The 22,072-nt window shown below is 34.4% G+C and overlaps 1 protein-coding gene across 4 annotated transcripts in view; it reads right to left on the minus strand.

Annotated features, from left to right (window-relative positions):
* Nucleotides 1-22,072, minus strand: part of LOC150100588 (dual specificity tyrosine-phosphorylation-regulated kinase 1A-like) — a 432,192-nt gene that overhangs the window by 26,998 nt on the left and 383,122 nt on the right. The window contains exons 9-10 of one of the 4 annotated variants that reach the window (XR_016549194.1): nucleotides 16,810-16,909; nucleotides 16,139-16,192 (exon numbers count right to left, since the gene is read on the minus strand). The exons of 1 other annotated variant lie outside the window; for it this stretch is intronic. The gene's annotated coding sequence lies outside the window, so the exon portion shown is untranslated. Of the gene's footprint in view, nucleotides 1-16,039; nucleotides 16,193-16,809; nucleotides 16,910-22,072 lie in introns of those variants that run through there. 2 more of the 4 variants (XR_016549192.1, XR_016549193.1) reach the window with 2 other exon arrangements.

Here is a 22,072-nt window from a genome sequence, read left to right on the forward strand (position 1 = left end):
GAAACGAATGATGTTGGTATGAAAGAGGTTAACAGACTTGTGAGTGGAGCTGTATAGGGATTCGATTATAAGAGGCAGGTACATGAGAAGATGTGCAAAATTTGTTTTCCAGGAGGTAAATTGAATAAAGTGATTGAGACATTGAATATGAGGAGTAATCAAGCAAAAGGGTTGGTAGTGGGAACTACCATCATTAGGTAAATTGAATAAAGTGATTGAGACATTGAATATGAGGAGTAATCAAGCAAAAGGGTTGGTAGTGGGAACTACCATCATTAGTAGGAACAAATGACTTGACTGGGAACAAGAAGAATATCAGGTATGACAGTGATAATATGAGGCAGAGTGCAAAAATTATGAATGATATGTTAGCAGAAATGTGTGAAGAGAAAGGAGTGCAGTTTATTAATGTGTGGAATAATTTTGAACAGTAAACTGAATTTTATAAGAGTGATGGACTACATTTGAATGGTTTTGATGTGAGTCATTTGGGAAGATGCTGCTGGAAGGGAGAGCGATGAATGCTGAGAATGAATCTGAGCAAGTAAGAAGTAATGTGAAAGAGTGGGTAGTAAGGTAGGAGGAAATGAAGTGGTGATTATGAATGGAGAAGTATGAGTGTAAGGGAATGAGAGAACAAGTGTGCAAGACACACAGGGAAATGGGGAGACTCAGGGTGGACAGGGGAACACAGTGTGAGAAAGTTGATACTCAAATTGGAAGTGAATGTGTGTGTGTGTAGACAAGAAGGAAATGATATGGCCTGGGATGTAGGGAGAACAGTTGGATTTGAAGAAGGATCTAGAATGGGTAAGGAGAAAAAAAAAAAAAGAAATGGCTCGAGGAAGGTATGGAGAAGTCACGTGCAATAAGTGGCATTAGTGAAACTTGTTAGAGATCCAGGAATGAACTGTTATGTTTGTATACAAATGCTAGAAGTATCAGAAACAAGGAAATGAAATGGTTACATTGTTTGAGTTCATTCACCTAAAAATTGTTGAAATAAGTGAAACATGGTTGGACATACCCATAAGGATATGTGCTTTGCATTATGGGATACTAAGGCAAGCGATGTGAAGTCATAAGCTTCTATACACGAGTTGCCCCAGTCCTGAAAATAGTTCGGGTGCAAACTTGTTTGCTTACACTTGGATAAAGGATTAAAGTAAGTACAGTCGGGTCTCTTTTTATGTGTTCCACAGAAAATGGAATATAAAAAAATTGCACAAAAAAGGCCTAACTTATGTTGAAAAATCAGGGATACATTCCATAATTTTCCAAAACCACATAAAACCAAAGCAATGAATTAAAATAAACCTAAAATCACATAAAAAAAAGTTTATGAAAATTCAGGAAAATAAGAATGCCTAAGTTTGTTTTAAAGCTTTATTCATTTAATTTTATTGAAAAGTGACATTTTTTTTAACATTTTGTCATCAGAATTATCATCGCTATTAGACAATATTCAGCAACGTTTGTGAACTGGTGCAAAATCACTTTCATCACCAGAAGAGATAGTCAGTGCATGAGATCTGTATGGTAAAGGCAATGGTTCTTCACAAACAGAATTAGCTTCACCCTCATTCTGTGCTGATTTTTTTCTTCTGAAATGTAATCAGTGATGATGATTTCACTAATTTTTTATACAGCTCGCGATATCCAGACATACAGTTCTTCAGCTCATGTTTGAATTTAAAGGCTCATTCAGAATTTGTGTCATTAACAAGAAAATGATTTTCCAATTTATTGCACAGTTCAAGACCTTCTCGAATTATATTTGCAGTGAAGGGGACAGATTTTTCTTCCGCTTCACTATCGTTTTCTGGATCTTCGACGATATCTAAAGTTAATCGATATCCAATAATATCATCGTCACTTAAGGCATTATCCACAAGCAATTCGTCTACATCGTTCTGGCTAAATGTATCAAAACCTTCTCCACCAATTTCATATGCCGATGTAATGATTTCAGCTGATAATGTAAGATGGTTGCACTGTTTGCAATACATCCAGGCCAAGCTGCTTTCTAGCAAGCATTTAAAGTTTGTGGTCTTATTTCAACGATAGCAGATGCAATATGATTTAAGCAGTCCAAATTAGAAAATTTTTTCCAAACGTCAGTTACTGTTAATGATTCATTTTCTAGTTTATCCAATATAAATTGAAAGGTGTGCTTAACGTAATTTTTTTAAAAGTAGCAATTATGTCTTGATCTAATGGCTGAATAATGCTTTGTATTGGGTGGAAAAAACACTACCTGCACATTTGAATGTTCTAAATGCGGATGCCATGGTGCATTGTCAACAATTAATAAAACTTTAAAATCAAGAGCTTTTTGCTTCATATATGTTTCCACTTCTGGTACAAAGCAATTATTGAACCATTCAGTAAATACAGCAGTTCTTTCCCAGGCCTTTGTATTAGCCATCAAATGTACCGGCAGCTGCTTTAGATCTTTGCCTTTTAGAGCACGTGTTCTTAGAAATCGATTTACTGGGGGGGTTCAACATTTGATCTCCTGATGCATTGCTACAAAGTAACAATGTTACTCAATCTTTGCGTGCTTTAAACCCACTTGCTGTTCTCAGACTTTGTGATGTAAGTTCGACTAGGCATTTTCTTCCAAAACAATCCTGTTTCGACAGCATTAAACACTTGATCGGGACAATATCCAGCATCTTCAATAATTGTGGCTAACTTCTCTTAAAATTTTTTGGCTGCTTCTTCATCTGCTGCTGCAACCTCGCCTGCAATCTTCACGTTATGAAGTGCATTCCTTTTTAAAAACCCGGTTTACCATCCTTTGTTAGCTGAAAATTTTTCATCAGCCTGGGAAGCGGATGTAGATGGCTCCAATTGCTTTATCTGTTCATAAAACCGAAGAACTTTTTGTTTAAATAAATAACCACTTATAGGAATTCCCCTTTGAGTTAATTCTTCAATCCAAATTACAAGGGCTCGTTCCGTATTTTCTAATAAAGCATCTCTTGAGTACGATGATAATTTGGCACTTAGTTTTGTGCCAGAAATGACAGATTTTTTTATTGCGACTTCATTCTTTTTAATTGCTCTTATAGTAGATTCGCCTACATTAAAACGTTTACCAATCATCGTAGATCCCTCTCCTTTTGCTAAGTGATCTAAAATTGCAATTTTATTTCCAAAGAAATTGCTTTTCTTCGGTGCTTTTTTTTTTCTCCATTGGCCAAATTCAATTAATTATTAATTAATAATAAAAAATCAGCTAAATTAACAATTATTAATAAATACATTACAAAATAACCAAGGTGTTCCATGAAAATTTCAAGATTTGTGAAGTGTTTCCGTTGTAGGAAAAGTTTGGGAAACACTGGATTACCCTATTATCGGAATAGATTCTCCTTCTGTTGACATGCGCAGAAGTGTCAAAAGGTCTCGTATCTGTGGACATGCACCGCATAAAAAGAGACTCGAGTGTATATAATTTCTTTAATTTATGGTTGGATAAGGATGACATTCTGACTGACAGGAATAGATATGGAAGTGTATGATGTTTTTTTGTGAAGATAGAAAAGGTAAAAAGGGAGGTGGGGTGCTATTGAGAGAAAAAGAGTTATGTCCATACAAGGTAGAGATGCAAGGGGGAAACAGTGACAGTTGGTTTTGAGGCAGTATAGAGAGTGAGAGAGAGGTTAACAGAATGAAATACTTACTTGGATGGTGCTATAGGCTTAGTAATGTGGACGGTAGTTTCCATAGTGAAGCAAACAGGAAAAGGGTAATCGTTATGGCAATATAGAAGTGGGATGATGAGATAGCAACCAGAAGTAAAGAAAATTAATTTCTTCAGTTTTCGAGAGACATCTATCTCAGACAGTATGTAACAGGGAACACACAAGAATTGAGGGTCTTCGATTTGATCATCTCATCAGAGGATGTAATTATAAATGAAGTTCAAATCTCTCTCCAATTTGAGAGTGACTATGATGTGATTACCAGCCATGTGAGGACTTCTGTGAGGAAAGGGTATATATGTGCAACTACAAGGCTGGTGATTATGAGACGCTCAGGAGAGAGCTTGTAGCTATAGCATGGAATGAGGAGTTGAGTGGAAAGGAAGTCAATGCTGCTTGGGTGCTTTCGAGAAATATCTAGTAAAAGCAATGTCTAAATATATTTCAAGGGTTGGAAGACATTATGGAGACAACATAAAATGAGTGGTAATAAACAATTCCATGAGAAGTACAAAGGAAAAAAAAAGATTACGGTAGGATGGCACTGATCAGAGAAAATGGTATAAGGGCAACTCCTGCAGAGGATATAGTTAAGATATTTAATGAGTAGTTCATAAATGTCTTTCATCCTTATGAATGTGATATCATGAAGAATTTGAAAGCAGTGGATGATGAGGAGGAGAGACTGACTGTGAGTGAGCATTAAGTATATGAGAAATTGAGCAAACTTGATATTAATAAGGTTGTGGGACATGATGATATATCACTATGTATCAGGTAACTAAAAAAGTTCGTGCGGTTTTTGGTAGAGTTCACTGCAATGACTTGTTTAATTTTGTAGTGGTTTGCAGAGTGCAATTTTTTTTTTTTTTTTTTTTTTTTTTGTCATAAGGTACAGATATGCAACAGTCATTCGATGCACTCTAACTTAGTGAGTACTTTTTTTCTGTGACTTTGAACCCTTTTAAAATATCAGTTGAACCTGGTGTAATTTAGCTTGTTTGCTTTACGAATTTAAACTCAGTTGGAAGGCTTCAGAAGCATCCCGTAAGATATGTGTGGCACTTGGAAAAGATGCGGCAGCAGAACATACTGCGCAGAAATGGTTTAAAAAATTTGGTTCTGGTGCCTGAAGATGTACCATGTTCAGAAAGATCCTCCATTATTGATAATGAAGAATTATGTGCTGCTGTTGAAATAATTCAAGATTCACATGTCAAGAACTTTCACAAATGTTTAACATGAGTGGTGAAACAATTTGTTTAGCCTTGTATTAACTGGGAAAATCATGGAAGCCAAGCAAATTGGTCCCATATGCATTATCAGATGACAATAAACTTCAAAGGCTATCAATTTGTTCTTCACTTCTTTCACGTCATAAAGACGAGCCATATTTGGATTATTTGCTTACTTATGATCAAAAATAGATCTTGTACTCTAACAGGATGCAAACTCATCTTTGGTTGTCACTAAACTATCCAGTACACACACTTCAAAGGCAGCGCTTCATCTCCAGAAGCATATGCTTTGTGTGTGTGTGTGTGTGTGTGTGCTGGTATTGTCCACTATGAGTTTCTTGCTTCAGGCCAAACAATTATTAATCGGAAGAAAGTGCTATTCTTAGAGGATTGCAAAATTTACCTGTGAAAACATTTGTGCTTTAGGATGGGGGATACTTTCTCATCCTCCATATTCTCCTGACATTTCTCCAAGCAATTATAACCTTTTTTTCCTTCTTATTTTAATGAATAAAACATTTCATGACAATTTCTGCAGTTCTTTAATTTTTATTATGGAAAAACTGCACAAACTTTTTTGGTTACCTGATATTTTGAAGCAATGTGCCCTGGGAGTTGACATCTGCCTTGGCATATTTATTTAATATGAGTCTTACATTGGATAAAGTTCCAAAGGAGTGGAAGGAAGGGAAGATTGTACCACTTTATAAGGGAGCTGACAGAACTCAAGCATCAAATTATAAGCTAATCTGTGTGTGTATCAGCTGTGCGGTTAAAGTGTTGGAGAGGCTAGCAAAAACAAGGATCCAGGAGTAGGTTGACAACAGTGGTATTATCTTTGATGGGCAGTACGAATTTGCTAAAGGGAGGTTATGTTTTAGTAATCAGCTTACTTATTACAATAAGATAACAGCTGCATTGGATGAGGGAGATGAATACACAGCAGTATACTTAGATTTTGCAAAGGCTTTTGATCAATTATCACATAAGATGATAGTCAAACTAGAGTGAATGGGGTTGGATATTAGACTAGTGCATTGTATTGAAGATTGGCTATCTGCAAGATGTGAATGGAGAAGCAATATCCTGGAAGAGGAAAGTTACAGATTTGGTCGCCTGGTTTTCAAAAGGATGAAGAGATATTGGAAAGGGTCAAGAGGTAATTATATAAGGTAGTTTCTGAAATGTTGAGTATGAAGAAAGGTTGAGAAGATACAATTTACAGTCTAGTGGACAGGAGGAATTGGAGTGATATGACAGGGACGTACAAGTGGGTAAAGAGATGTTATAGGATTAATGATGAAGAGGTTATTCATAAAATGGTGGGAGATGAGAAGGGGAAAGAAGAGATCATCCATGGAAGATGTATAAGGACGGTATGAACAAAGGAATGAGAAGCAGGTTTCTTGCATGGAGAGTTGTGAATGCACTGCTTGAGAATGTGACGTATGCAGAGAACTTGAATGTACGAGGGTGGTCTGAAAATTTCTCGGCCTCGACCATAGATGTCAACACTACTGGCAAGATTTTTTTTTTTTCTAAGTTGGTACATCTCTCATAAGCATCCATGTGAAATTGCAAGTCATTCTTATCAAGTAGTTTGCTTTATACAGCTGCCTGAAACAAAAGTGTTGTCTGTGTCCCTTGAAATGGATAAAATTGAGTATTGTGTGGTTATAAAATTCTTTGTAAAAGAAGGTTTAACGCCAAAAGAAATTCATTTGAAGTTCATAAAAGTTTATGGGCACACTTCTCCTTCGTTTTCAACAATTAAGAAATGGGCTGCTGAGTTTAAACATGGTTGTAACAGCCTTGAAGATGATCAACGAAGGACGTCCAAAAAGTGTAACAACACCAGAAGAGCACGTGTAGGATATATTTTGCATGAAGAATTACAAATCAAAAAGCTTTGTGCAAGATGGGTGCTGCACTTGCTCACAGCAGATCAATTTCATTGTTAGGCCGAGAACTTTTCAGACCACCTTTATATTTAAGACATGACATGATGAGCTCTGTGTGTGTGTGAGAGAGAGAGAGAGAGACAAAGGAACCTCCCACAATGAATGACTCCATGGGGGGTCATGGGATGATGATAATAATAATAACGAGAACAGCTGATGGACAGATATCAAAAAGTAGTTTAAGGAGAGGCAGAATCTAGGAGAAAGCAGATGATTAGCAAGTTTTTCAGCAAAGTGACCAGAAGTGTGCCATAATGCTCTGACCAATATCGTTTAATCTGTACATAAATTATATAGCACTGTGTTGTTTAACGAAATTAACAACGAACACTATATAATAACTAAAAATGTCTAATTATTACTTCCTATATTTTGCCGAAGTTAAATCGGCATCTTCAGGGATTAAAAGAATGGTATTAAACACATGCAGATTTCAGCAACAAAGATGGAACAGGAGAGATACAGGAAGACTTAAAGTTATAATTATGCCACCTATTGGCTTTGGTTGGGTATTCTTGGCTGTTGGGTTGACTGTCTGCCAATGTGGGTTTCCCATATAAGAGGCAGTTGACACAATAGTTGGTAAGTGCTGCAGCAGATTTGAGGAAAAGCCTCTCGAATTTAAATTTGCTTTGGTGGAGTAAGGTAGCTTTTCTCCAATGGATTCAGTGCTAGGTATCCAGAGCATGGTCTGTTCATCCTGAACAGCTGTAGTGATGGAAAAGGATGTAATCCTGGTGCTCTGATATATGGATGTTGGCTGTCCTAACTCTTTGTCCATAGTATGAACAGTTACAGCTGCAGGGTACTTGGTACACTTCAGAAGTTGTAGCTAGTCTTTGGGGGAGCAGATAAGGGTCGCTAGCTTTTTGTATGGTTTATGTGGTCACAAGATTGTGCTTTTTTTAAGACAATGTTTGTTTGGCAGGGAAAATTCTACAAACAAATGTACAGGGAGGATGGCTATTATAGTTATGCCTTTGAACTGTTTTATGTATAACATCATATGGGCTCTCACAGTTTCAATTCAATTTATTGTTTGCATTCTACTTCATATTCAACTACCATTTTCCACTGATGATGATGGCATGTAATTTTCGGGTTGAAATATATGGCCTTTGAATATTATTTACTCCTTTCTTTGTGTTATCATGTGAGTGGAAGAAACCAAATGGCACAAGTATCTCTAAAAGAACAATTGCATAATATAATAAGTATCCTAAATACTTATCTCCACAACATCCATCAATGAGAAGATATCAACTTCATCATCTTCAATGGTTCTAGAACACTGCTGTCTTTTTTTCTTGCAAAAAAAAAAAAAAAAAGCTTAGTTCTTCTCCTCTTACTTTTGATAAGGCTCAACTTAAGAGTAAAGCCCAGATCATCCTCACCTTCAAAAAAACTTGGCATCTTTTTTCATTTCAAGATGCTATCTCTGCAAAGTTACTTGCAGAGTAAGTTAGCAACGACTCTGAAAATTCTTGATGCAGTTGGGACAGAGCAGTATGGTTTGATTGGTGACACTCTCTGTCTCACATACTATCTTCAGCAACTGTGTTGTGCTGTGGATAGTTTCCGCACTGTTTGTCTTCTACAGATATTTTGGCAGTGCTGTTCAGCAGGCCTAGCATTTGTTAATTACATCCCCATTTCTACTAAACCTACAGCAACAAGAGCATCAACAGCTGCTCAAAATCCTTTTATAGATGAACTGCTAACTCACTGAACTTCTACTCGCATGCATCTTTCATTCCATCTACCTCAATTCTGTAGAAAAGCCTTCCCTACAAAGTATTTTTCAAGGTCTATAACCTCCTACAACAAATACAGGGATGGAAGGACTCAAGTCCTTCCATCCCTGTAGGCCTTGCAGCTTCTCATATATTTGGGATATAGACAGAGGAGTGCTGGTAAATTTTTAACTACTGGCTCGCTAAAAAGTTCTCCCTTTGTAAGACCCCCCCCCCACTTCCAAAGTATAAATGAATTCCTTCTTCTTACAGTAATTACCTTATTAGGTTCATGACAACTCTAAAAAAATAAAATATGACAGATGTTGAGCAGAGGGAATGTTATTATATTATTTATTATATATTATAATATTATTTTTCAACAAACATCCATTTAATTTTGCCTGGGCCACTTCTCTTTAAGAAGTGGACCAGGCAAAATTAAATGGATGTTTGTTGAAAAATAATATTCCTGTAAAATTGCTCATCTCATCTTCCTTTTACTCTCTCTTACCTTGAGGTGTCGAGGGTTTATTAATCATTGGACCTAAACAGTTCACAGGATAAGGTGGTCAAGCCCTACCCTCCGGTGTATCCTATGTCTGTAGTGTTGAGTTCTCAAGGCTGGTGTTTGCCTGCTTTGTGGGATGAAAAACCCCACGATAAACTGGGGAAAAAACCCCACTGTCCATGCCCAAGACCGGCTAACTTGGCTATGGCTGAGGAAGATCCTTCAGCTCCTCACGTCACCAACGGGAATCGAACCTAGGACATTCCTTCCCCAGGCATATGGTTGTGAAGCGCACAGCCACTAGGCTAACCCTGTGGACCTGTAAAATTGCTACAGAAGATAATTCCTATGAAGGTTGCCACACAGGAAAGGGGAAAAGAAGCATAGCACAAAGGGTGCCAAAACAAGTATGTCTCTGCTGGATTTTTCTTGTTGCCATATACAGGATTACTGTCCAAATGCTGCTAGTGATTATGGATTGAAGTGCATGCTGCTCTACAATTTACATCCATTGTCGGTTTAACAATCAACTCATGTGAGCCGGCTCCAGCACACTGTTGGATATATATATATATTAAAAAAAAGTTACCTAATTTTGATCCTTCACTAATTCTTAAATAATATACCAGTTATTTCATAATTATAAAATAAATTAAGAAAATGTTTATAGTAATTAATAATAATTCTATATTCAATATTTTTAATTTATTGTGCTTTCTGATCTGGCCATAGAACACTACAATCATCACAGAATGAATACCTGGTACTGGAAAAGTTATACTGGTTTCATCTCATAGCTCATGAGCTGAATCTAATATTACTGAGGCCTTGACTGAGGTCTTCCCCTCACAAGACCTCAATAAAGGTTGAAATTGATATACAAACTCAATAAAGGTTGAAACTAAGCAATATACATTTCTGGAAGGATGTATGCATTATATTATGGGATACTGTGGCAACTGATGTGAAATCTAGCCTTCATATATGTCATATGTACCTTCATAGTGAAGATACCACACACACACACACACACAACAACTGTTTGCCTATGCAAGGGTAAAACACTGAAACAATAATATAATTTATTGTCTATTACAATTATTTATTTATTTGTTGTTTATTGTAAATATTTTAATTTTTTTTTTTTTGTGAAACATTTCAATTTTTGTCCAGCATTTGGGGAAAAAAACAAAAAACATAACACTTACTCTACTCATGGTATTAATGTGGAATAGATTAACCTTAACCATCTTTTTCTGTGTGGGATTGTCATAAAAAGAGGTGACTGGGAAAGAAATATTGGATAGTAGTAATGTAAGTCAAAAGAGCACTGAAGTCTTGTGGGATTATGATAATTAAAATACAAGATAACGATGGGAAGCACAAAAAAATGTTGAGTAATGTATTCTAGCCAGCACAGCAGTAATGCTGATTATCTTACAAATGGGGATGAAGGAGATAGAGTACAATCTGGTAAATAAAAGGAATATGAAGTGAAAGGATAATTAACAGATCTCAAAGAAATAAAGAGAAAATATGGCATTCCTTAGAATGGTTTCCTTCAGACCGAATATTCTGCTGCTTGATATTCCATGTTCACCTTATGGAGCTAACTGAAACTTCACAAACTTCCCTTACGAAGATATACTACCTGCCACAATTTTAAGGAATGAAATGAGTTTTCAAATGCAACTTAATAACCTGTGCACCTTCAGAGCAATGCTTCAAAATTTTCTCTGTTATTTATTTCTATAATTCTAGATACAGTATCACCTTGTAATGGCTACTCTCCATTGTCTTCAGTTTGTCCACTGGCATGAGTTTACTGCCATTCTACTTTGCTATTTTTTTCCACGATTCTGGAAAATTTAAATTATTGTACCATTACTGATTTCTGTCAACACTGCCCTGTATGTTCAATGATTTATGAAATGGACCCTGCCTATATTTTTTCTATCACTGTGCAACCCCAACAGAAGAATTTAAAATCGTTATTCAACATAATGGACATTATTTCTTGTGATAGTATACTACATTCAAATAGAACTCAACAATCTTGAAAAAAAAAAAAAAAAACATTTATAAAATAAATAGCTACATCCCTCTAAATTAAATGCATGCATGCTCGCACACACACGATCTTCACTACTCCAGCAGAGACTTTAATAATACCATCACAATCCCTTATGATCTATTGTACATAAAAAAAAAGCTAAATATTAGAAAATTATATTTTTAAAATAGCTTGAAATCAGTCATTAAAACTACCTTTAACTGTGACCTTTAAGACCAACTCTATATTCTCACCTAAGCAGCTAAATGATTCCATGCAATTCTACAGTTTAGCATGGTTCAGTTAAATCATCCAGCTAGTTGTCACAGGAAAAGAAAATAACACAAGAAAGTTATTCAACAAATATGGGTTGTCTTGTTGTGCTGATGGTGTAGTGTATATGCTCCAAAGAGTAAAACTAAAGCTGGGAAAAACAAACAACAACAACAACAACAAAAAAAAAAAAAAAAAAAGACTGTTTCTGGAATCAGCCATTAGCTACAAGAAATGCTAATCCTTAATTTAAAAGCAGACCTTCAGTTCAATGACAAAGTGTGTCTTCTAGATATAGAGTCATATTCCCAGAAGGCACACTTAAAATTCCAGGTTCATGCAGCATTTAGCTTTTTTCTTTTTCTGACTGCTGCCAATTTATGGTAAGCGTTTAGTGCATATTATAAGTGTCATTTGATGCCAATATTGTTATCTAATTCTCTGAAGTTTTAAATTATTTTGATCCTGGTCAAGTGTGGTGATAGCATTTTCATCATGTGAGGCTAATTCCTATATGATATTTTCTCATAATACTTCCATGCTGACTTTTTTTAAAAAAAATTTAGTGATGTTATGCAGAGGAGCAACAAAGAAAAGAGATAAAAGTGATTTCCTGATTTCAAGATGGTGGAAGTTAAAGAGCATATCATTTAAAACATGGTAGAAGAAATGTATGCAGCTAGGACAAATTTCTTATTATTAGTAGTCAGTGGACAACAACAGTAATAGTATACGTAACAAGAAACAATATATGAAAGCATCATTTGAGACTTATTTTATTTTATGTTGACCCAACACATGAAAGGTCAGGAGACCTATAACACTATAGTGCCATGTGTGAGCAGGTGATTAAGGAGAAAATATAGCCTGTTGATATGTTTCTTATAGAGTGGGAGGCTGTACGTGGATAAAAACAGTATGGAGGGTTATTCCAAAGAATAGAGGTGATGTAATGAAGAAGCTGATGAGAAGTTTGTTTGGTGTGTTTGAAGCTGAACTGTATATGGGGATTGGCCACTGGCTGCTCTAGTTCTTCAGTGGTTAGAAGAAAGTAAAGGAATGGTAGCAGCCAATTCAGAGAAGTCATACCCATGAAAGTACCTATAGAAAAGATACAGCATTGAAACTGAGCACCTATGATAAAGTGACTGAAGGGAGTCTGTGTGGAAAAGGTTGTCTATTAAGCAGATTGCCCGATTTTGAATATCACAAATTCTTACAGGTCATGGGTATTCCACCCTAAATGTGAGAACAGTACTCCAAAGTTGGACAGATCTGAGATTTATAGTGTGTTGGAGTTGGGAGAAAGAGAAGTAATGTTTAGAACAGAAAAGAATACCAAGCTTTTTAGAGGCTGAGTAATGTGTTTGTGCCAGTATAAACTGGATGTGACAGTCAACCCAAAAAGAGAAAGTTGATCTTGAAAGGAAACTGGAACATTATCAAAAATGAGAGGGGATGAAGTAGGATTTTTCTTGCAAGTAATAAGGCAACCTCGAGTTTTTTTGGCATTGAAATTTACTAAATTATCTTCACATTTGAGGATATACAAGTCTCTGGTTATGGAAGATCTTGAAACAACTAACATTAGGGTACTGCAGAGTTAATTGGATGATGAAGAGTAGTGTCATTGGCAAAGGAGTGAATAGGATTTGAATCAGAGAAAGGAGGTCATTGATGTAAAGGAGGAAGAGTGGGTGATAGCACAGAACCCCAAAGCTAACGCAGATATTTCAAGACAGATTAGTTTTAAATAAGCACTGAAAACTTTTAACTAAAGAAATAAATGATTCTAAATAACAACAGAAACTCAAAGCAGTTATTTTTTTTAATTATTTATATATAAGAAGTCAAAAGTTAAACAAAATCAGAATGATCTTACAACAGAAATGAAATCAACTAAAATATTCCTTATACAATTATTCTTTAAACAGTTATCTGACATGAGGGAGAGCCTGTCCTTGGCACATTAATATGCATCAAACTTACTTCCTGCTGATTCATAGCTTCTGGTCAACTTGGGCCTTCGATATCAAGGTACACAAGCTCTTAGTACTCTTATAACAATGATGAAACTGACTTACCTTTTTTAAAATTATATATAGAATGATGAATACATTTTTAAACATTTCAATAATATTTTCATGCTTGTTCAACTGCAAAGGTGAGAAACCTCCCTTAAGAAAAATGGGAAGGGAATAATTGAACCTACCTGATAAGGAATAAAAATTGAAGTAGTAGAAAACTGTTATACCTCTGGAGTTAAATTTGGATTCATAATAAGGTCTTTCAAGTTTGTCATATTTGCAGAACAAGCTTTGTTTCTACTCTCAAGCAGTGCTGAAGGAACTAATGAATATGAACATTTTTCTCTACTAATCTCACATAATAATAATAAAAAAAAAAAAAAAAAAAACTTGTGATTTGGTAAATCAAGTTTTACAGCTCATGAATCAAATAAGTCCAATTAAGATTCTCAGTGTTTCTTATTTATTATTACATCACACCTCCAGGGAGTCCAAAGACTCATTGAGGGAGGGCATCTGCTCTACAATTCTTTGTCTCACTGCTCCACCAACCTTCATCATCTAACACCAATGCCATCTACCGCCGACTACCACTACTAGAACTTTCACAGATAATCACAACATCCATGCCCAAAGTGGGATTTGAACCTGCACCCTTTTAGCTGGAGAGCGGATACGCTAACCACTCGGCCAACCAGGCTGGCCTTTATCTACACTTTATTTGAGAATTTATATTATTATTTGCATCATCTAGTTATCATCTTCACTTTACCTTAAATTGAATGGCTTGTTATAGCCAAGTAACTTGGTTTCAAAGAAACTTAAATGTTATGATATGGTGGTTAATCCTATCTGCATGGTTTGCTATGCCTATAAATGATGTGTATTCTCTGGCCAGTTTTCCTGTCTTGTGGGATGAAAATTCTGTTTTTTTTTTTCTTGGGAGAGAAAAGCCTGCAATCTCAAAATGAACCCATCTTTAGTTGCAGAGCATTTATAAAAGTTCTTTGCATCATAGACAGGATGTGAACCAACGTTTTTCTACCCAAAGGACACTGATATTAATAAGTGAGGTACAGGGTTTTCCTATTCCTGTCTATTATAGTTCATATATTTGCTGAATATAAGTCCAATGCATACATGCCTGATACTTTTTCTTGCAACATTTCATTTAATTACCACTCTACATGCAAAAACTACTACTGCTCATTTATCACTTCTTTACACAAGATTTGGATAGTTTCTATTTTTCCCCCATTTATGAAAAGTATTTATTTCACAGGTTTGTCTTTCTGCATATATGACATACTTTTCTTCTGCATATCAGATATACTTTTCACCAAGCATAACAACTTGCACTTTTGTTCATCTACATGGCAAACATTCCATAGCAGTTCTGTTAAAGTCATTAATTGCCTTCAGTTAACCAACATTTTAACAAATGTAAGAATTCGATACAGAGTATTGTTTTTTGCACATGGTCTGATTGAACAAGTTTCTTAAAATGAAAAAAAAAAAAAAAATCTGTGAATGTTAAAAAACACTTTTTAACAGAATACTGGAGTGTAGTGTATAGTGTATACAATTAGCACTACTATTTTTCCTGCTTTCTACAGTGCCAAATTTTCAGTAGTTTGAAAAGGTCAAATAATGTGGAAAACTGACACAAGAATTCTAACATCTAAACAAACTGTGAAGTTACCAAATATACCCTGTTGCAGACAATACAGATAGTTATGCAGGCAAGGAATTTTTAAGAATTTAATCCTAACGTTTTTAAATTCTAAAGAAACAATGATCAAGGTGGCCAACACATATTTGCATCTGCACTAAGGAAAAGAAGAGACTAAATAGGAAAAGTGGGTCTATCTTGGCAGGGAAATGATTCTTCACATGTTGACTTCAACCCCATTTGGTGTAACACTGAACAGAATATCATATCAAACATTTGAACAAACCAGTGATAAAAGCTGATACTAGGAATATCAACAGCACACTAGCCAGATGTCATGGAGTTATGGTGTGTGTGTGTGTGTGTGTGTTCAGCATTTATCACTCATATTCAACACTAGGATAATACTTCATTATGACATAGGACTGCACATACTTGCCCAATGTCCAATAAGGATCACCAATGGAATGCTAAGGCACACCCTACCTTATTTGGCAGGAAGCTTCAGTGAGTTTTTAGCATCATACATCATACTATGGCAAGTGTGATTATGCTCCACAAATGGACAATGCCTTTTGGCATGGCAATTGAATGACAAGATGAAGATCACTACACCTGATTTTTCTTGATTTCAGAGATGTTCTCAACTGTCATAAATTTATAATTTATTTACATATGTATATTGCAACCTACACAGTCTGCAATGTTGATTCTTGTAATGGGTGTTTTATCTTTTATATCTACACATTAGGTACAATAAACTATGCATATCGACTTCCCAATTGTTAAAAAAAAAAAAGTTGCATTGTACTTTAATTCTAAAAATAAGGAAAAAAACTATAAAAATCAATGACTCACTGTGTATGCATAAAATGCTACTATTAATGGGTTTGGCCTTAAAGGTATAAAAATATTCCAACCAAGTTTTTGCAATTTAGCACATAATGATTGTTTCTCCAATAAGAAAAATCTGCAAAGTTTTTTTTTCCCCATATCTTAATTTTATTTGAGCTAGAAAAGAAAAACAAAAGACAATATTTATAAAAAGACTATTATGTTTAATTTGATTAATAATTATATTATTTACTTTTTTATGAAATATAAAATCACAATTATAATTCAATCATTCATATCTTTTTTTTAAAACAGGGAGATGGGGAAGTATACAAATTTAAAAATTGCCATCTTTACTATTAATAAGTTTATTTATAAAATTTCAATTTGTGCATGCACAAACCAACTAAAAACTACTTAAAAACAGAAAGCCATTGAATAATGTTAAGCACAAAGTCAATCATGAAAAGTTTTGCTGATGCACTCTGTCAGTCATGCAATCATGCCCAAGAATCACAGCAAACAAAATTTAAATTTCCTTTATTATTTTACTTGCTGAATAAAAGTAAGCTTATAACTACATGCTGAGACTATCTAAAAACAACTAAATATGCAGAAAATTTCTTTGAAACAATGGTACACTAGTTAAACTTCCAACCTTTGTAACAGTTAAATGCATAAACATTTTTATACTCTACAACAAAAGAAAGAGAAAGAGATGAAAGTAAATTAAATTATAAAAGACCCAAAACAGATAATTTAAGGAATTTGGAATATGAAAGTTAATACTGTACCGATTGTCTTAGGTGCCACCACTGGTGTTGTCAATAATTAATGTTACATTAAAGATATCCCTGACTGCTGATCGGAATGTTCACTAGAATGTGGTAGTCCCTGTAATGGTAACATTAAAAAGGATATGGTTGCTTGAATAATAATACTGAGTACTTCTGATGATAAAATAATTACTTAGGAGGTCTGTAATTAAACTTTCAGCTATGTTATGAAAATTTAAAAAAAAAAATAAATTCATTAAAAAAAAACTGTCATCAGAATCACAGAGACTAATATTAATTGAATTTATGATTACGTGAGGTTCAATAAATAATGTCCAGGTCTATTATGTGTGTGTGTGTGTGTGTGAGAGAGAGAAAGAGAGAAATGGAGGACTACAAGTGAACATACATATCAAGCACTTAGTGTAACAGATAACATAATACATTTGTAGTAGTTGGTGCATTTACAGCATCAGTAACAAACTTTTGGAAAGGAAGCATATCAAGCAGCATTTAAATACTATTCAAAAGTTAAATGTGGAAGATAAGTATATTCAAAAAAAAAAATAAATAAATAAAATAATAAATATCCACTCAAAAGACAAAGCTGAGGAAGCATGAAACAGTTTAAGTAAATGTTTAATACAATGGGGTTTGAGCATCTGATATTCTGTTAACCACCCAACTGGCCATGATATATGTCCAGGTTACATGGATGCAAAATGCATATTAAAATTGTAATACCATTGATATTACATTGAAATATATGATGGATACAAAGTGTAGAAGAGTGATGCATTTTATCCATATTGACGGCGATGTAGTTAAATTTGATGGGTGTAGTAACAGATTTCATGGTAATCATGTAAAATCAAATTTTAATGAAGTTCCTTCTATATTCATACATAGCATGGGTTATAGGTTTATTAATCTTTGGGATTGCTATAAAAGACAAGAGACAATCTGTTAGGATCTTCAAGACATTTCTAATAATCTAAAACCTCACTTAGACATAACATCTCATCTTCGACCTAATATCTAAATACTCCAAACAGCTAAATGTCTGTGTTGGTTGATTTGTTTTTATTTGCACCCCACTCCATTCTAACACTGATTATTCTAAACTCCTCAGCAGGATTTTTTATTTTTTTTTGGGGGGGGGGGAATGGGGGAAGGAGAAATCGTGTTAGAATTCATTTAACTCATAAATGTGAAAAATACATACAGAAAAAGTGAGATTGTGGAAAGCATAGCAGGAGAGCAAAAACTGTGCCAATAACATTCCTTATACTCAAAAATCACTGTACCATTAATTTGCACCTAGAATTCAAAACAATTAAACTTCTTGAATATCTTATAAATAGCCACAAAACTGACTCAACATATACCTGTGAAATGATTGAAGCTAAGATTACACATACTACACAATGACAACAATGTGCTCTTTAATAATGATAGAGCAAAAATTCTTTGAGTTCATTGATAATTTAAAATTTCTTCACAAACTGCAGAGGCTGTTTTTAGTATTTGCAGCTTCTGGTGAGAGAAAATAATCTAGGTAAAATCTGAATGAAGGATAAAAGTACAGCTACTATTTTCTTTCTTACATTTATATAACATTAAGCCTATAGGCGCAGTGATTTAAGGCTTGATGCTAAAATTTAACGAGTTAACCAAGCAGCATTTAAATACTGCATGGGTTATAGGTTTATTAATCTTTGCGCTCTGCAGAGCAAAGACTTGGTTTACTTTTCTTCAGTATTTCTTTTAGATGTTTTTAGTAATATGAGTGATGTTTCAGAATTACATCACACACATTACGGAGAGATTCAACACCTCTTATTTTTAAGTATACCATTTTGAAAGAATGGTTATTTTAGAAATCAGGTACCAAACAGTCTGCTGGACAAATCTTAATGATAGTACTCTAGGATGATTCCAGACAAAAGGAGTCCAGGTAGTGATATCTATTGTGTGTGTGTGTGTGTGTGTGTGTGAGTGGAAAGAAGGGAGGAGGCTACTGCTGAGACCATAACTTGCAGAAGAGTGGGGTAGAATTTTCCCTGCATACAGTTTATACATTACTAGATATTCTGTGCTAGTTCCAATTTCAACTTAAACAACAATGAAAAGTTGTTAAGATGTAGAAAGGAAACCACTAGGAAAAAAAATTCCAGATTCACTTCACACTATTAGTTCCACCCTAAAAATGCTTATTTTGATTTCCAGGCCTCAAACCGACAGAAATCAAATTTCAGCTCCTCCGAGTACTATTAATATCAGTTTTTGTAATTACATGCTCTTTGACTCTTTCTGCCAGAAAGATAGCATTTGTGCATCTTCACACTGTCATATATCACAATTGAGAGTTTTCAATTTAATCTCTATCATCGTTTTTTAGTTTATAATAAAGTTCAAAATAATGACAAAACAAATTATCAACACATTCAAAAAACTGAATCTGAGAGGCAAAAAAGCAAGAAGCATTCACAATATCCAAATGGCAGTCATGCTTTCTGGTCTCTTGCAAAACCACTTGCAATATACCAGAAATATAAGTGATGTTTTCAGAATTAAATCAGACATTATGGAGAAACTTGACATCTCTTCTTTTTTTTTTTAAGAAATCATAAATTTCCCTATAGACTACAATACTGGTAAACGGAGCAACAATCCTAAAATTTACTCATAATTCAGCGTTTTCTACTAGTATTTCAATAAATCAAAAACATTGTAATGTATGTTGTAATAATTTTCCTATTATCAACAGCTGCCATGCAAAAAATCTACTCCTCGTTCCTTTGCTCACACCCATCTTATACAGTTTCCAGGAATGGCTTCTCGTTCTCCATGTAAAATTATATTTTGTAAAATATAGTTACTCGTTTGAATAAACCATTCGGACATTAATAAGTCTCGTGGCTGTGCAACCACATACATGCTTATGTCAGTAGTCCACTGCTTGCACACGATTACCTCAAATATTTTGTGATTAATTTAACTTTGTAGTACTAGCAACTTGTAAATTTAATATGGACAAAATCATGCCAAGCTGTGCCCTATATGCGTTGTATGTCGGGTGTGAACTTATTTGACTGTATAACAAGTTAAATTGTTAAATATATATGCCAGTTTCAAACTGATAGATTTCTGGTATTTGTGAAATGGTATTTCTAAAAATGATATTTGAAATTTGTAGCCATGTCAGTTATTTAATGACATGGCTTTAATGACATTTGTTTTTCTGTTTGAAAATTCTACACACTCATCATGGTATTATACCACTTAATGATATAAAAAATCTTAAATGTAATGTTATCTTATTTCAAATCAAAAAATAGCATTTGCTTTTGAAAATTTGAATTGCATAAATCTGTTTGTTTCTGCACTTATTGAGATTATATATATATATATATATATATATATATATATATATATGAATGAATAAATTTTCCTAATTAATTACTTTGAAATAGGTTGTTAGACACTATTTAAATTTAGCGCTACAATAAAATTTCAGCTTTATTTGACTTACACCTGTGCAGTATGGTGAAGCTGTGGGAAGGAAGTTTTTCACTGTACAGGGTCATAAATTTTCCCTGCATATAGTTTATACATTACTAGAATTTCACTACTAAGCTACCAATATATGTGGGTGCTTTTTATTATTGGTTAGTTTAAATATACCAACCAAATATAGAATTGGAATTTCCCTTAATTAATGGTTTTTAATATATCCTAAAAACAAAATGATCTTCCTCCCTTCTTCCACATGCATAGTACTTGGTTTCCAATGGAAGCAAGTGTCCCTGCCCACTGCTGCTTATGTGGTAAAGGTTGGTCGATTAAAATGGCTCAGCAAAAAGTTAAGCAAGTTTGAGAGTGGTTAGTAGTCAGAAGGGATTTCAATCGTTCAATGCTTTTGGCACACTCTCCCTCTACGAGTCTTGGGACTCCCTGAAGGTGTCATATAATAATAATAATAAAGTACCATGATAGTATATATTAACAATAAATTTATATTCTATATACCACAATTCTGTGTTCTAATTGATTGTTGTGAGAACAGTGAGTAGCATCAGTTGTTTACATATTGTGTAAACAACTGATGCTATTGTTGACTTATCAAATAGTGATAAGTCAACGATAAGAATTAGAATATTTCATATGACTTGATATTTGAAAAAATGAAGAACTGAAGAGGGTTTCCCCCCCCCCCCTTTTTTTTTGCAGCCATGGATAGAGCACTTAGTGGAAGTACTAATAGCTTATAACCATCTTAAGAGTCAGCACAAAATTAACAGAGAGAAAAAACAAACTCATGATGCAGCATCTTCAACTGAAGTGAAGTATGTTAAGACTGATTTGGATTCTCGATCAAAAATATATTATATTTTAACACACATTTAACCATGCATCTTCATTTAACAATTGAAGATGCATGGCAACACAGGATGGGTTCCCCTTTAGGAAATTTATATACAATATATATAAATACATAACAAGGATAATAGTGGAACGTTATTATCATAAAAAAAGAATCAACTGAAGCTAGTGATTCCATGTCTGAGGATTTTGAAACATCAGATTCAGTTCTTCAACATCAGCTGAGTTGTTATAAACATTAAGTTCATAACATCTTAACTCATCTGACTTGCTTCACTTTTAACATCATATCACCTCAAAATCATGGCAATATTGTCTTTTTGGCTTAACCTTAAGTGGCATGATTCCTTTGTTAGCATTAAAAGCATATTTTCCATCCTTTCTTATCTTCCCAGAAAATAGCATCCTTCAAATGTGAAGTAAGTTTTCCTTGCCTCTCTTCCAACCTTTGGGCCAACTAAATCAATGAAACATTCTTTTCCTTTCTTTCTAATTCATGTGGCATTTGTATGCTACATTTTGTATGTACATTAACTCAATCACAGGCTCAGAACATTCAAACTCATGCCATTATTCAGCTATGATTAGCTCACCAAACCAACTTTCCTTTTCATCATGACCAATTCTGTTCTACCTAGGCAAAGCTGATCTCTCTCTCTCTCTCTCTCTGCATGTGTGGTGTGTTGTGTTTCAGAATCCCATCACCTATTCAACTGTTTTTCGAAACATTTTTTCTTTCTTTCAGCTAGTTGTTATGTTTGCACTTTTATTTATTTCTTTTCTCTCCATTCTGAATGCCACATTTCAGTTCTGAATATTATTTTCCTTACTGTTTTTCCTATCTTTCCATCACCACCAATCAATAGATAACCACATTCCCATTCTTCTTGTAACA

Source organism: Typopeltis vanoorti, chromosome 12, assembly GCF_054136105.1.
Source record: "Typopeltis vanoorti isolate ZY-2024b chromosome 12, IOZ_Tvanoo_1.0, whole genome shotgun sequence".
Taxonomy (NCBI): domain Eukaryota; kingdom Metazoa; phylum Arthropoda; class Arachnida; order Uropygi; family Thelyphonidae; genus Typopeltis; species Typopeltis vanoorti.